At 48.9% G+C, this 13,078-nt stretch overlaps 1 protein-coding gene across 1 annotated transcript in view; it reads left to right on the top strand.

Moving 5' to 3' along the window:
- The window catches only part of LOC144480949 (uncharacterized), a 120,278-nt gene that overhangs the window by 26,287 nt on the left and 80,913 nt on the right, over positions 1 to 13,078 (top strand). The gene's annotated exons all lie outside the window — the stretch shown is intronic.

The raw sequence follows: 13,078 nt of genomic DNA, 5'->3' as shown, positions 1-13,078 counted from the left end.
AGGTTGATTGGCCAGGTTAAAAATTGCCCCTTAGAGTCCTGGGATGTGTAGGTTAGAGGGATTAGCGGGTAAATATGTGGGGGTAGGGCCTGGGTGGGATTGTGGTCGGTGCAGACTCGATGGGCCGAATGGCCTCCTTCTGCACTGTAGGGTTTCTATGATTCTATGATTGTGGTCTGTGGGTTAGGAAGTTCAGGCTCTGGTCACAGAGGGAGGAGCCAAGGCCCAGCCACGGAGTTTGGAGACGAGTTTTGTCGGAATAATGGTGTTGAAAGCTGAGCTGTAATCGATAACAAAGGTGTCTTTATTATCTAGGTGTTCCATGGTTGAGTGCAAGGCCAGGGAGATGGCGTCTGCTGTGGACCTGTTGTGGCGATAGACGAACTGTAGTGGATCCAGGCAATCTGGGAGGCTGGAATTGATTCGTGCCATGACTAACCTTTTGAAGCACTTCATAATGATGGATGTCAGAGCCACTGGACGATCGTCATTGAGGCATCCTGCCTGGCTTTTCCATTGTACGGGGATGATGGTCCCTTAGTAAATTGATCCCTTGTAAATTGTCCCTTAGTGTCCAAAGATCATAGAATCATAGAAACTCTACAGTGCAGAAGGAGGCCATTCGGCCCATCGAGCCTGAACCGACAACAATCCCACCCAGGCCCTCTTCCCGAAATCCCACATATTTACCCCGCTAATCCCTCTAACATGCACAGCCTGGGAAATTAAGGGGCAATTTTAGCACGGCCAATCAACCTAACCTGCACATCTTTGGACTGTGGGAGGAAACCGGAGCACCCGGAGGAAACCCACGCAGACACGGGGAGAACGTGCAAACTCCACACAGACAGCGACCCGAGGCTGGAATCGAACCCGGGTCCCTGGAGCTGTGAGGCAGCAGTGCTAGCCACTGTGCCACCGGTGTGCGGCCAATATGTAGGTTAGGGGGATCGGCCATGCTAAATTTGGTTTGGTTTATTATTGTCACAAGTATTGGGATACAGTGAAAAGTATTGTTTCAGACTTTTGTATCTTTTTCCTGACGGAAGAAGGTGGAAGAGAGAATGTCTGGGGGTGCGTGGGGGTCCTTGATTATGCCGGCTGCTTTTCCAAGGCAGCGGGAAGTGTAGACAGGGTCAATGGATGGGAGGCTGGTTTGTGTGATGGATTGGGCTACATTCACAACTTTTTGTTGATTCTTGCGGTCTTGGGCAGAGCAGGAGCCATACCGAGCTGTGATACAACCAGAAAGGATGCTTTCCATGGTGCATCTGTCAATGTCCTCTGCCACCTGATTTGGTGAACGGTTATTCTATCTAACATAGAACATAGAAAACTACAGCACAAACAGGCCCTTCGGCCCACAAGTTGCGCCGGTCATGTCCCTACCTACCTAGGCTTATATATAGACCTACCTATAACCCTCAATCCTATTAAGTCCCATGTACTCATCCAGAAGTCTCTTAAAAGACCCTATCGAGTTTGCCTCCACCACCGCTGACGGCAGCCGATTCCACTCACCCACCACCCTCTGTGTGAAAAACTTCCCCCTGACATCTCCCCTGTACCTACCCCCCAGCACCTTAAACCTGTGTCCTCTCGTAGCAGACATTTCCACCCTGGGAAAAAGCCTCCGAGAATCCACCCGATCTATACCTCATGATAGCAGAGGATTTACTTCCATCTCCCAAGGTGGGAAGATAAGGGTGTATGTAGTAGGGTTAGAAAGAGGCTTAGGCTGCAACCAGATTGGAAGGGACAGAAAGGATTAAAAAGTTTTTTTAATTATTGTCACAAGTAGGCTTACATTAACACTGCAATGAAGTTGCTGTGAAAATGCCCTAGTCGCCACACTCCGGCGCCTGTTCGGGTTACACTGAGGGAGAATTTAGCATGTCATAGAATCATAGAAACCCTACAGCACAGAAAGAGGCCATTTGGCCCATCGAGTCTGCACCGACCACAATCCCACCCAGGCCCTACCCCCACATCCCGACATATTTTACCCACTAATCCCTCTAACCTACGCATCTCAGGACTCTAAGGGGCAATTTTTAGCCTGGCCAATCAACCTAACCCGCACATCTTTGGACTGTGGGAGGAAACCGGAGCACCCGGAGGAAACCCACGCAGACACGGGGAGAACGTGCAAACTCCGCACAGACGGTCACCCGAGCCTGGGAATCAAACCGGGGTCCCTGGCGCTGTGAAGCAGCAGTGCTAACCACTGTGCCACCCGTCCCTGGTGGAGCCACTTGGAGACAAACCGCAAGTAACTCTCTCTCCCAGGTAATATTAAACAGCCGCATGCCGCATCTTCAGAGACTGTCGCAACCATAAAGAAATCAACACTATTTTCCATGATCCCACGATGTCTGGAGATGGGGCCCAATGTCCCTCTGGGAAACTAATCAAGTGTCAGGGTAACTGTGGTGATTGCTATCCACAGTTGGAATTTACATGTTAAACTTATTTGTGGTGATTTGACATTACAGCGAGATTGACATGGTCAGCGCAGGATATGAACGAGAGAATGGTGAAAGCGCACAGGACAATTGAGATAGCACCATGTGACAAAAGTAGGACTTGGAGTAACGAGATGATTTAATTGGAATCTCACATGTAGACATTCGAGGAGTGGCACAGTGGTTAGCACTGCTGCCTCACAGCGCCAGGAACCCAGGTTCAATTCCCTGTCTGCGCGGAGTCTGCACATTCTCCCCGTGTCTGCGCGGGTTTCCTCCGGGTGCTCCCGGTTTCCTCCCACAGTCTGAAAGACGTGCTGGTTAGGGTGGATTGGGCCGTGCTAAATTCTCCCTCAGTGTAACCCGAACAGGCGCCGGAGTGTGGCGACTGGGGGATTTTCACAGTCACTTCATTGCAGTGTTAATGTAAGCCTACTTGTGACACTAATAAATAAACTTTTACTTTACTTTAAACATTGTAACGCGAAAAGGTTGAAGAATGCTGTAAGAACCCAGGGGGCGGGGGAGCAGAGTACCTCAGAAGCAATCTTGACTTACAACTCTGAGTGCTCTCCCTCACGCATGTTGTTCGAAGCTTGAATAAACTACTTTGTTGAACGCCGATACGGTCTCAGAGACTCAGTTCATTTGATCCCTCCGACAAAGGGAAACAGAAATCCCTGTTCCTGACAAAAATGGGCGGCACGGTGGCACAGTAGGTTAGCACTGCTGCCTCACAGCGCCAGGGACCCGGGTTCGATTCCCGGCTTGGGTCACTGTCTGTGTGGAGTTTGCACGTTCTCCCTGTGTCTGCGTGGGTTTCCTCCGGGTGCTCCGGTTTCCTCCCACAGTCCGAAAGACGTGCTGGTTAGGGTGAAATAGAATAGAAATAGAATCCCTCCAGTGCAGAAGGAGGCCATTCGGCCCATCGAATCTGCACCGACCACAATCCCACCCAGGCCCTACCCCTACATATTTACCCGCTAATCCCTCTAACCTACGCATCTCAGGACTCTAAGGGGCAATTTTTTTTTAACCTGGCCAATCAACCTAACCCGCACATCTTTGGACTGTGGGAGGAAACCGGAGCACCCGGAGGAAACCCACGCAGACACGAGGAGAATGTGCAAACTCCACACAGACAGTGACCCCGAGCCGGGAATCGAACCCGGGACCCTGGAGCTGTGAAGCAGCAGTGCTAACCACTGTGCTACCGTGCCGCATTGGGCCGTGCTAAATTCTCCCTCAGTGTAACCCGAACAGGCGCCGGAGTGTGGCGACTAGGGTGTTTTCACAGTAACTTCATTGCAGTGTTAATGTAAGCCGACTTGTGACAATAATAAATAAACTTTTTAAAAAACTTTTTAATCCTTCCTGTCCCTTCCAATCTGGTTGCAGCCTAAGCCTCTTTCTAACCGGCTCGATTCCCGGCTCGGGTCACTGCCAGTCCGGAGTCTGCACGTTCTGCCTCGTGTCTGCGTGGGTTTCCTCCGGGTGCTCCGGTTTCCTCCCACAGTCCGAAAGACGTGCTGGTCAGTTGCATTCGTCATGCTAAATTCTCCCTCAGTGTAATCCGAACAGGTGACGGAGTGTGGCGACTGGGGAATTTTCACAGTAACTTCATTGCAGTGTTAATGTCAGCCTACTTGTAACTAATAAACTTTTTTTAAAAAGTAACGCTTCTGGTGGCTTCTAAGGGGAAAAGCGACCACCTGCCAGCCTTTGCGGACTTGGAACCATTCAGACTTCAGAAGAACGAGGTGGTGATATGGACTCATCTCACCTCTGTAGCCAAGAGGAAGTAGGTGTTGCTTTGGCCTTGCCTTTACCAGAAAGAAGCATTTTCAGAAATGAGATTACCCAAGAGGGGATCACCGATTCTACTCCAATTGGTGGGCAGCACGGTGGCACAGTGGCTAGCACTACTGCTTCGCAGCACCAGGGACCCAGGTTCAATTCTGGCCTCAGGTCACTGTCTGTGCAGAGTCTGCATATTCTCCCCATGTCTGCGTGGGTTTCCTCCGGGTGCTCCGGTTTCCTCCCACAGTCCGAAAGATGTGCAGCTTAGGTAGATTTGCTGTGGTAAATAATAGTGTCCAAAAATGTGTAGGTTATGTGGATTGGCCATGATAAATTGTCCCTTAGTGTCCAAAGATGTGCAGGTTAGGTCAGTGCAGACTCGATGGGCTGAATGACCTCCTTCTGCACTGTAGGATTCTATGATTTTGGTGGATGTGGGTGTCGCTAGCTGGGCCAGAATTTATTGCCCTAAACGGCATTATGTGAACCATAATGTGTTTTTCAGACAATAGCTTCATGGTCAAATTTAGAACATACAGAACATAGAACAGTACAGCACAGAACAGGCCCTTCGGCCCACGATGTTGTGCCGAGCTTTATCTGAAACCAAGATCAAGCTATCCCACTCCCTATCATCCTGGTGTGCTCCATGTGCCTATCCAATAACCGCTTAAATGTTCCTAAAGTGTCTGACTCCACTATCACTGCAGGCAGTCCATTCCACACCCCAACCGCTCTCTGCGTAAAGAACCTACCTCTGATATCCTTCCTATATCTCCCACCACGAACCCTATAGTTATGCCCCCTTGTAATAGCTCCATCCACCCGAGGAAATAGTCTTTGAACGTTCACTCTATCTATCCCCTTCATCATTTTATAAACCTCAATTAAGTCTCTCCTCAGCCTCCTCCGCTCCAGAGAGAACAGCCCTAGCTCCCTCAACCTTTCCTCATAAGACCTACCCTCCAAACCAGGCAGCATCCTGGTAAATCTCCTCTGCACTCTTTCCAGCGCTTCCACATCCTTCTTATAGTGAGGTGACCAGAACTGCACACAATATTCCAAATGTGGTCTCACCAAGGTCCTGTACAGTTGCAGCATAACCCCACGGCTCTTAAATTTAGTTCTAGATTTTTACTGAATTCAAATTCGATGGGCCAAATAGCCTCTTTCTGCACTTTTGGGCTTCTATGATCGCTAGGCTATTGCCTCCCCCATACTTCTGTTTATCCTTATTTTCTACATGATCTACTGTAGTAAACACCAAGGACAGAGGCACAATAGTGGATAAAGTCGTGCAAAAGTGGGTCAGAACAGACCTTGGCTCATCAACAAGATGGACGTGATTCTGCAAATGAAGAGTTTAAGTGTGAGGACTTTATGCACATGCACACAGCTGCAGAAAGTCCATTCAGCAATGGTTTGTGCAAAACAAACCATGATGAAATGTTGCATAAAATACTGGCAGACTATTTTTTATTCATTAACGGGTGGTTTGGTGGCACAGTGGTTAGCACTGCTGCCTCACAGCGCCAGGGACCTGGGTTCAATTCCGGCCTCGGGTCACAATCTGTGTGGAGTTTGCACATTCTCCCCGTGTCTGCGTGGGTTTCCTCCGGGTGCTCCGGTTTCCTCCCACAGTCCAAAGATGTGCGGGTTAGGTTGATTGGCCATGCTAAAATTGCCCCTTAGTGTCCTGAGATGTGTAGGTTAGAGGGATTAGCGGGTAAAATATGTAGGGATATGGGGGTAGGGCCTGGGTGGGATTGTGGTCGGTGCAGACTCGATGGGCTGAATGGCCTCCTTCTGCACTGTAGGGTTTCTATGATGTGTGGGTTAGGTGGATTGGCCATGATAAATTGACCCTTAGTGTTCAAAGATGTGCAGGTTAGGTGGATTGACCATGCTAAATTGCTCCTTGGAGTCCAAAGATGTGCAGGTTAGGTGGATTGACCATGCTAAATTGCCCCTTAGTGTCAGAGGGACTAGTTAGGGTAAATGCATGGGGATAGGGCATGGGTGGGCTTTTAGTCAGTGCAGACTCGATGGGCTGAATGACCTCCTTCTACACTATAGGATTCTATGATTTTGTTGGATGTGGGTGTCGCTAGCTGGGCCAGCATTTATTGCCCATGAACTGAGTGGCATGCTGGGCCATTTTGGAGTCAGCCACATGGCTGTGAATCTGGAGTCACATGTAGGCCAGACCAGGTAAGAACGGCAGATTTCCTTCCCTAAAGGACATTGGTGAACCAGATGGGTTTTTCCGACAATGGTTTCACAGTCGTCATTAGACTTTTAATTCCAGATGTTTATTGAATTCAAATTTCACCATCTTCCTCGGTTGGATTCGAACCCATGACCCCAGAGCTAGTCCAGTGACGATCCCACTATGTCACCGCCTTCCCTACAAGGCTGCAAGGGCGGTACATGTGAAAGCTTCCTTACAGGTGATTGGCAGGGGTATAGCCCATATCAATTAGTACATAGGCCAGAATCCAAAATTACCTTCAGTTCCATACAACCCTCGGGCACTAGAAGGAATGACTATGAGTTCTACTTTCACCGTTCACTTCAATGCGTTGACTCATGAGAAGCTGCTTGTCAAAGATGAAGTCCAAAGATGTGCAGGTTGGGTGGATTGTCCATGCTAAGTTGTCCCTTATTGTCCCAAGATGTGTCAGTTGGGGGAATTGGCCATGGGTTTACAGGGATAGGGCGGGGTGTGGGCCTGGTAAGACTATCGAGTCAGAGAGTCGGTGCAGACTCGATGGGTCAAATCGCCTCTTCTGCACTGCAGAGATTCTACAATTCCTAGACGTATCAGAAAAATGAGACACTTCTCTCAACTCAAAACAACAACTAAACTGGAATTCCCTGCGAAAGCCTAGCTGTCCCCAGTCATATGACCTGACCTGTCAATCATCCCAATCAAGCTCTCCTCGGCAATCCCAGGGCAACACTAAAACAACAGAACACAGCGTTAGTTCAGATTAAAACAAAAATGGTCTCAATTATACTGTTTCAGTAACAAAGAGGATACCAGTTGTAGATAAATCAGCTCTGTTTAAAATTTTGATTCGATTTATTATTGTCATGTATTGAGATACAGTGAAAAGTATTGTTTCTTGTGAACTATGCAGACAAAGCATACCATTCATAGAGTACACGGGGGAGAAGGATAGCAGAGGGTGCAGAATGTAGTGTTACAGTCATAGCTAGGTTGTAGAGAAAGATCAGCTGAATATGAGGTACAAAGAACAGTACAGCACAGGAAACAGGCCCTTCGGCCCTCCAAGCCTGTGCCGCTCCTTGGTCCAACTAGACCAATCGTTTGTATCCCTCCATTCCCAGGCTGCTCATGTGACTATCCAGGTAAGGCTTAAACGATGTCAGCGTGTCTGCCTTCACCACCCTACTTGGCAGCGCATTCCAGGCCCCCACCACCCTCTGTGTAAAAAACGTCCCTCTAATATCTGAGTTATACTTCGCCCCTCTCACCTTGAGCCCGTGACCCCTCGTGAACGTCACTTCTGATCTGGGAAAAAGCTTCCCACCGTTCACCCTATCTATCCCCTTCATAATCTTGTACACCTCTATTAGATCTCCCCTCATTCTCCATCTTTCCAGGGAGAACAACCCCAGTTTACCCAATCTCTCCTCATAGCTAAGACCCTCCATACCAGGCAACATCCTGGTAAACCTTCTCTGCACTCTCTCTAACGCCTCCACGTCCTTCTGGTAGTGCGGTGACCAGAACTGGACTCAGTATTCCAAATGTGGCCTAACCAGCGTTCTATACAGCTGCAGGTAGGTCCATTCAAAAGTCTGATGGCAGCAGGGAAGAAGCTATTCTCGAGTCGGTTGGTACGTGACCTCAGACTTTTGTGGGAACTTCTTCCTCTTTCAATAAATTATTTTATGAGCAAAGTTGAAAAGTAGAGTGATTTGGGGTAGAGGGAGAAAGATTACTGTGGGGGAAACCCAATTCTCTTTTAGTTTTCCCCTCACATTTTTATTTTAATGTTTCTGCCCTGGGAGTCTCTGTCCTTATATATGATCTTCTTTTGTTGCCGTTTTGTGTGTGTGATTTATTTTAAAAGAAAAGCGTTGAGGTGTGCAGAAAGTTGCGAGTCCAGTTTATCCATGAGTCTGACCTTCCAGGCCTTGAGATTGCTTTAATATCAGTCACTGCAGGAGGTCATAGAAGTCATAGAAGTTTACAGTATGGAAACAGGCCCTTCGGTCCAACATGATCATGCTGCCCTTTCTTTAAAAACCACTGAGCTAATCCGAATTGCCCGCATTTGGCCCATATCCCTCTGTACCCATCTTACCCATGTAACTGTCTAAACGCTTTTTAAATGACAAAATTATACCCACCTCTACTACTGCCTCTGGCAGCTTGTTCCAGACACTCACCACCCTCAGTGTGAAAAAAGTTGTCCCTCTGGACACTTTTGTATCTCTCCCCTCTCCCCTCAAACCTATGCCCTCTAGTTTCAAACTCCCCGACCTTTGGGAAAAGATATTGACTATTTAGCTGATCTGTGCCTCTCATTATTTTATAGACCTCCATAAGATCACCCCTCAGCCTCCTACACTCCAGGGAAAAGAGTCCCAGTCTATCCAGCCTCTCCTTATAACTCAAACCATCAAGTCCCGGCAGCATCCTAGTAAATCTTTTCTGCACTCTTTCTAGTTTAATAATATCCTTTCTATAATAAGGTGACCAGAACTGTACACAGTATTCCAAGTGTGGCCTTACCAATGTCTTGTACAACTTCAAGATGTCCCAACTCCTGTACTCAATGTTCTGACCAATGAATCTTTATCCCTAGATTCTTTGTTCTATAACTCTCCCCAACGCCCTACCATTATCTGAGTAAGTCCTGCCCTGCTTTGATCTACCAAAATGCATCACCTCGCATTTATCTAAATTAAACTGCACCTGCCATTTGTCAGCCCACTGGGCCAATTGATCAAGATCCCGTTGAAATCCTAGATAACCTTCTTCACTGTCCGCAATACCACCAATCTTTGTGTCATCTGCAAACTCAATAACTATGCCCCATAAATTCTCAAATTCCCAGCACCGATCCCTGAGGTGACAAGGGACGGGGAAGTCCGGGGGTGGTGGAATGAAGGAAACAATTTAGAAACATAGAAAGCAGGAACAAGAGGAGGCCATTCGGCCCTTTGAGCCTGCTCCCCCAATTCATTCTGATCATGGCTGATCATCCAGCTCAGTAATCTGATCCCGCCTTCCCCCCCTATATCCTTTGATCCCCCAAGTGCGAAAGTAAAGTTTATTGATTAGTGTCACAAGTAGGCTGACATTAACACTGCAATGAAGTTACTGTGAAAATCTCCCTGGTCGCCACACTCCGGCGCCTGTTCGGGTTACACTGAGGGAGAATTTAGCGCGGCCTAATGCACCTAACCATCTTTCGGACTGTGGGAGGAAACTGGAGCACCCGGAGGAAACCCACGCAGACACGGGGAGAATGTGCAGCCTCCGCACAGACAGTGACCCAAGCTGGAAATTGAACCCGGGTCCCTGGCGCTGTGAGGCAGCAGTGCTAACCACTGCAAATTTGGCAACCATCTCTTCGCCCAAGTCATCTATATAAATTGTCAACAGTTGAGGTCCGAGCACTGATCCCTACGACACAGCACTTGTTATGTCTTGCCAACCTGAAAAAGACCCATTTATGCCTTATCTGAGGAAGGACATCCTTGCTCTAGAGGGAGTGCAGAGAAGGTGCACCAGACTGATTCCTGGGGTGGCGGGACCGACATGTCATAGAAACCCTACAGTGCAGAAGGAGGCCATTCGGCCCATCGAGTCTGCACCGAACCACAATCCCACCCAGGCCCTACCCCCACATATTTACTCGCTAATCCCTCTAACCTACGCATCTCAGGGGCAATTTTAACCTGGCCAATCAACCTAACCCGCACATCTTTGGACTGTGGGAGGAAACCGGAGCACCCGGAGGAAACCCACGCAAACACGTGGAGAATGTGCAAACTCCACACAGACAGTGACCCGAGCCGGGAATCGAACCCGGGACCCTGGAGCTGTGAAGCAGCAGTGCTAACCACTGTGCTACCGTGCCGCCCGGAGAGATTGAGTCGGTTAGGATCGTGTTCGCTGGAGTTCAGAAGAATGAGGCAGGATATCAAAGAAATCTATAAAATTCTAACAGGACGAGACAGGGTGGATGCGGGAAGAATGTCCCCAGTGGCGGAAGTCCAGAGCTAGGGGTCATAGTCTAAGGATACGGAGTGGCACGGGTGCACAGTGGTTAGCACTGCTGCTTCACAGCTCCAGGGACCTGGGTTCGATTCCCGGCTCGGGGTCACTGTCTGTGTGGAGTTTGCACATTCTCCTCGTGTCTGCGTGGGTTTCCTCCGGGTGCTCCGGTTTCCTCCCACAATCCAAAGATGTGCGGATAAGGTGGATTGGCCATGCTAAAATTGCATCTTAGTGTCCAAAATGTGCAGGTTAGGTGGATTGGCCATGCTAAATTGCATCTTAGTGTCCAAAATGTGCAGGTTAGGTGGATTGGCCATGCTAAATTGCCCCGTCGTGTCAGGGGGACTAGCTAGGGTAAATGCATGGGGATTATGGTGATAGGGCCTGGGTGGGATTGTGGTCGGTGCCATCTCGATGGGCCGAATGGCCTCCTTCTGCACTGCAGGGATTCTATGATTCTCTGCTACGGGGTAAACCTTTTAGGACTGAGATGAGGAGAAATTTCTTCACCAGAGGGTGGTGAATGTGTGGAATTCACTACCACACAGTTGAGGGTACAACATTGTGTCCAGAATCTTACCACCGTTCACACCAGTGGGATTTTCCGATCCCGCCGCATTGAACGGGGTTTAGGCTGACCCCCAAATTCTGCAACCTCACTGCAGTGGGAGCTTGGCATGAACGGCAGGTAAGATCGCGCCCTGTATGTTTTCAAGAAGCAGTTAGATATAGATGGGGGGGGTGGCACGGTGGTTAGCACTGCTGCCTCGAAGCACCAGGGACCCGGGTTCGATTCCAGCCTCTGGTCACTCTCTGTGTGGAGTTTGCACACTTTCCCTGTGCCTGCGTGGGTTTCCTCCGGGTGCTCCAGTTTCTTCCCACAGTCCAAAAGATGTGCAGGTTAGCTGGATTGGCCATGCTAAATTGTCCCTTAGTGTCCAAAGATGTGCGGGTTAGGTGGATTGGCCATGCTAAATTGCCCCTTAGTGTCCAAAGATGTGTAGGTTAGGTGAATTGGCCATGTTAAATTGCCCCTTAGTGTCCAAAGATGTGCGGGTTAGGTGGATTGGTCGTGCTAAATTGTCCCTTATTGTCCAAAGATGTGTAGGTTAGGTGGATTGGCCATGCTAAATTGTCCCTTATTGTCCAAAGATGTGTAGGTTAGGTGGATTGGCCATGCTAAATTGTCCCGTAGTGTCCAAAGATGTGCAGGTTAGGTGGATTGGCTATGCTAAATTGTCCCTTATTGTCCAAAGATGTGCAGGTTAGGTGGATTGGCCATGCTAAATTGTCCCTTAGTGTCCAAAGATGTGCAGGTTAGGTGGATTGGCCATGCTAAATTGCCCCTTAGTGTCCAAAGATGTGCAGGTTAGGTGGATTGGCCATGCTAAATTGCCCCTTAGTGTCCAAAGATGTGCAGGTTAGGTGGATTGGCCATGCTAAATTGTCCCTTAGTGTCCAAAGATGTGCAGGTTAGGTGGATTGGCCATGCTAAATTGTCCCTTAGTGTCCAAAGATGTGCAGGTTAGGTGGATTGGCCATGCTAAATTGCCCCTTAGTGTCCAAAGATGTGCAGGTTAGGTGGATTGGCCATGCTAAATTGTCCCTTAGTGTGAGGGGGTTTAACAGGGTAAATGCATGGGGTTATGGGGATCGGGGCTGGATGGGATTGTTGCCAGTGCAGGCCCGATGGGCCGAATCTTAGAAATCTTAGACTCCCTACAGTGCAGAAAGAGGCCATTCGGCCCATCGAGTCTGCACCGACCACAATCCCACCCAGGCCCTACCCCCATATCCCTACATATTTTTAGCCACTAAACCTACGCATCCCACTCAGGGCAATTCTTTTTTAACCTGGCCAATCAACCTAACCCGCACATCTTTGGACTGTGGGAGGAAACCGGAGCACCCGGAGGAAACCCACGCAGACACGAGGAGAATGTGCAAACTCCACAACAGACAGTGACCCCGAGCCGGGAATCGAACCCGGGTCCTTGGAGCTGTGAAGCAGCGGTGCTAACCACCGTGCTACCGTGCCGCAGAATGGCCTCCTTCTGCACTGTAGGGATTCTATGATTCTATCTAAATGAACTCTGAGATGCAGAAGGATATGGGTTTCCGAATCACAAAATTGCAGCATGCTGCTGTGCAGAGGGGCCTGGGTGTCCTTGTGCAGGAATCTCAATGAGTTGGTTTGCAGATGCAGCAGGTAATTAAGAAGGCAAATGGAATTTTGTCCTTCATTCATCGAGGGATGGAGTTTAAAAACAGCGAGGTTATGTTGCAGCTGTATAAGGTGCTGGTGAGGCCACACCTGGAGTACTGTGTACAGTTTTGGTCTCCTTACTTGAGAAAGGATATACTGGCACTGGAGGGGGTGCAGAGGAGATTCACTAGGTTGATTCCGGAGTTGAGAGGGTTGGCTTATGAGGAGAGACTGAGTAGACTGGGGCTATACTCATTGGAATTCAGAAGAATGAGGGGAGATCTTATAGAAACATACAAGATTATGAAGGGAATAGATAAGATAGAGGCAGGGAAGTTGTTTCCA

The sequence above is a fragment of the Mustelus asterias genome, chromosome 30, assembly GCF_964213995.1.
Source record: "Mustelus asterias chromosome 30, sMusAst1.hap1.1, whole genome shotgun sequence".
Classification (NCBI taxonomy): domain Eukaryota; kingdom Metazoa; phylum Chordata; class Chondrichthyes; order Carcharhiniformes; family Triakidae; genus Mustelus; species Mustelus asterias.
The sequence above is the reverse complement of the archived record's forward strand: the minus strand, read 5'-3'. Positions and strand labels throughout refer to the sequence as shown.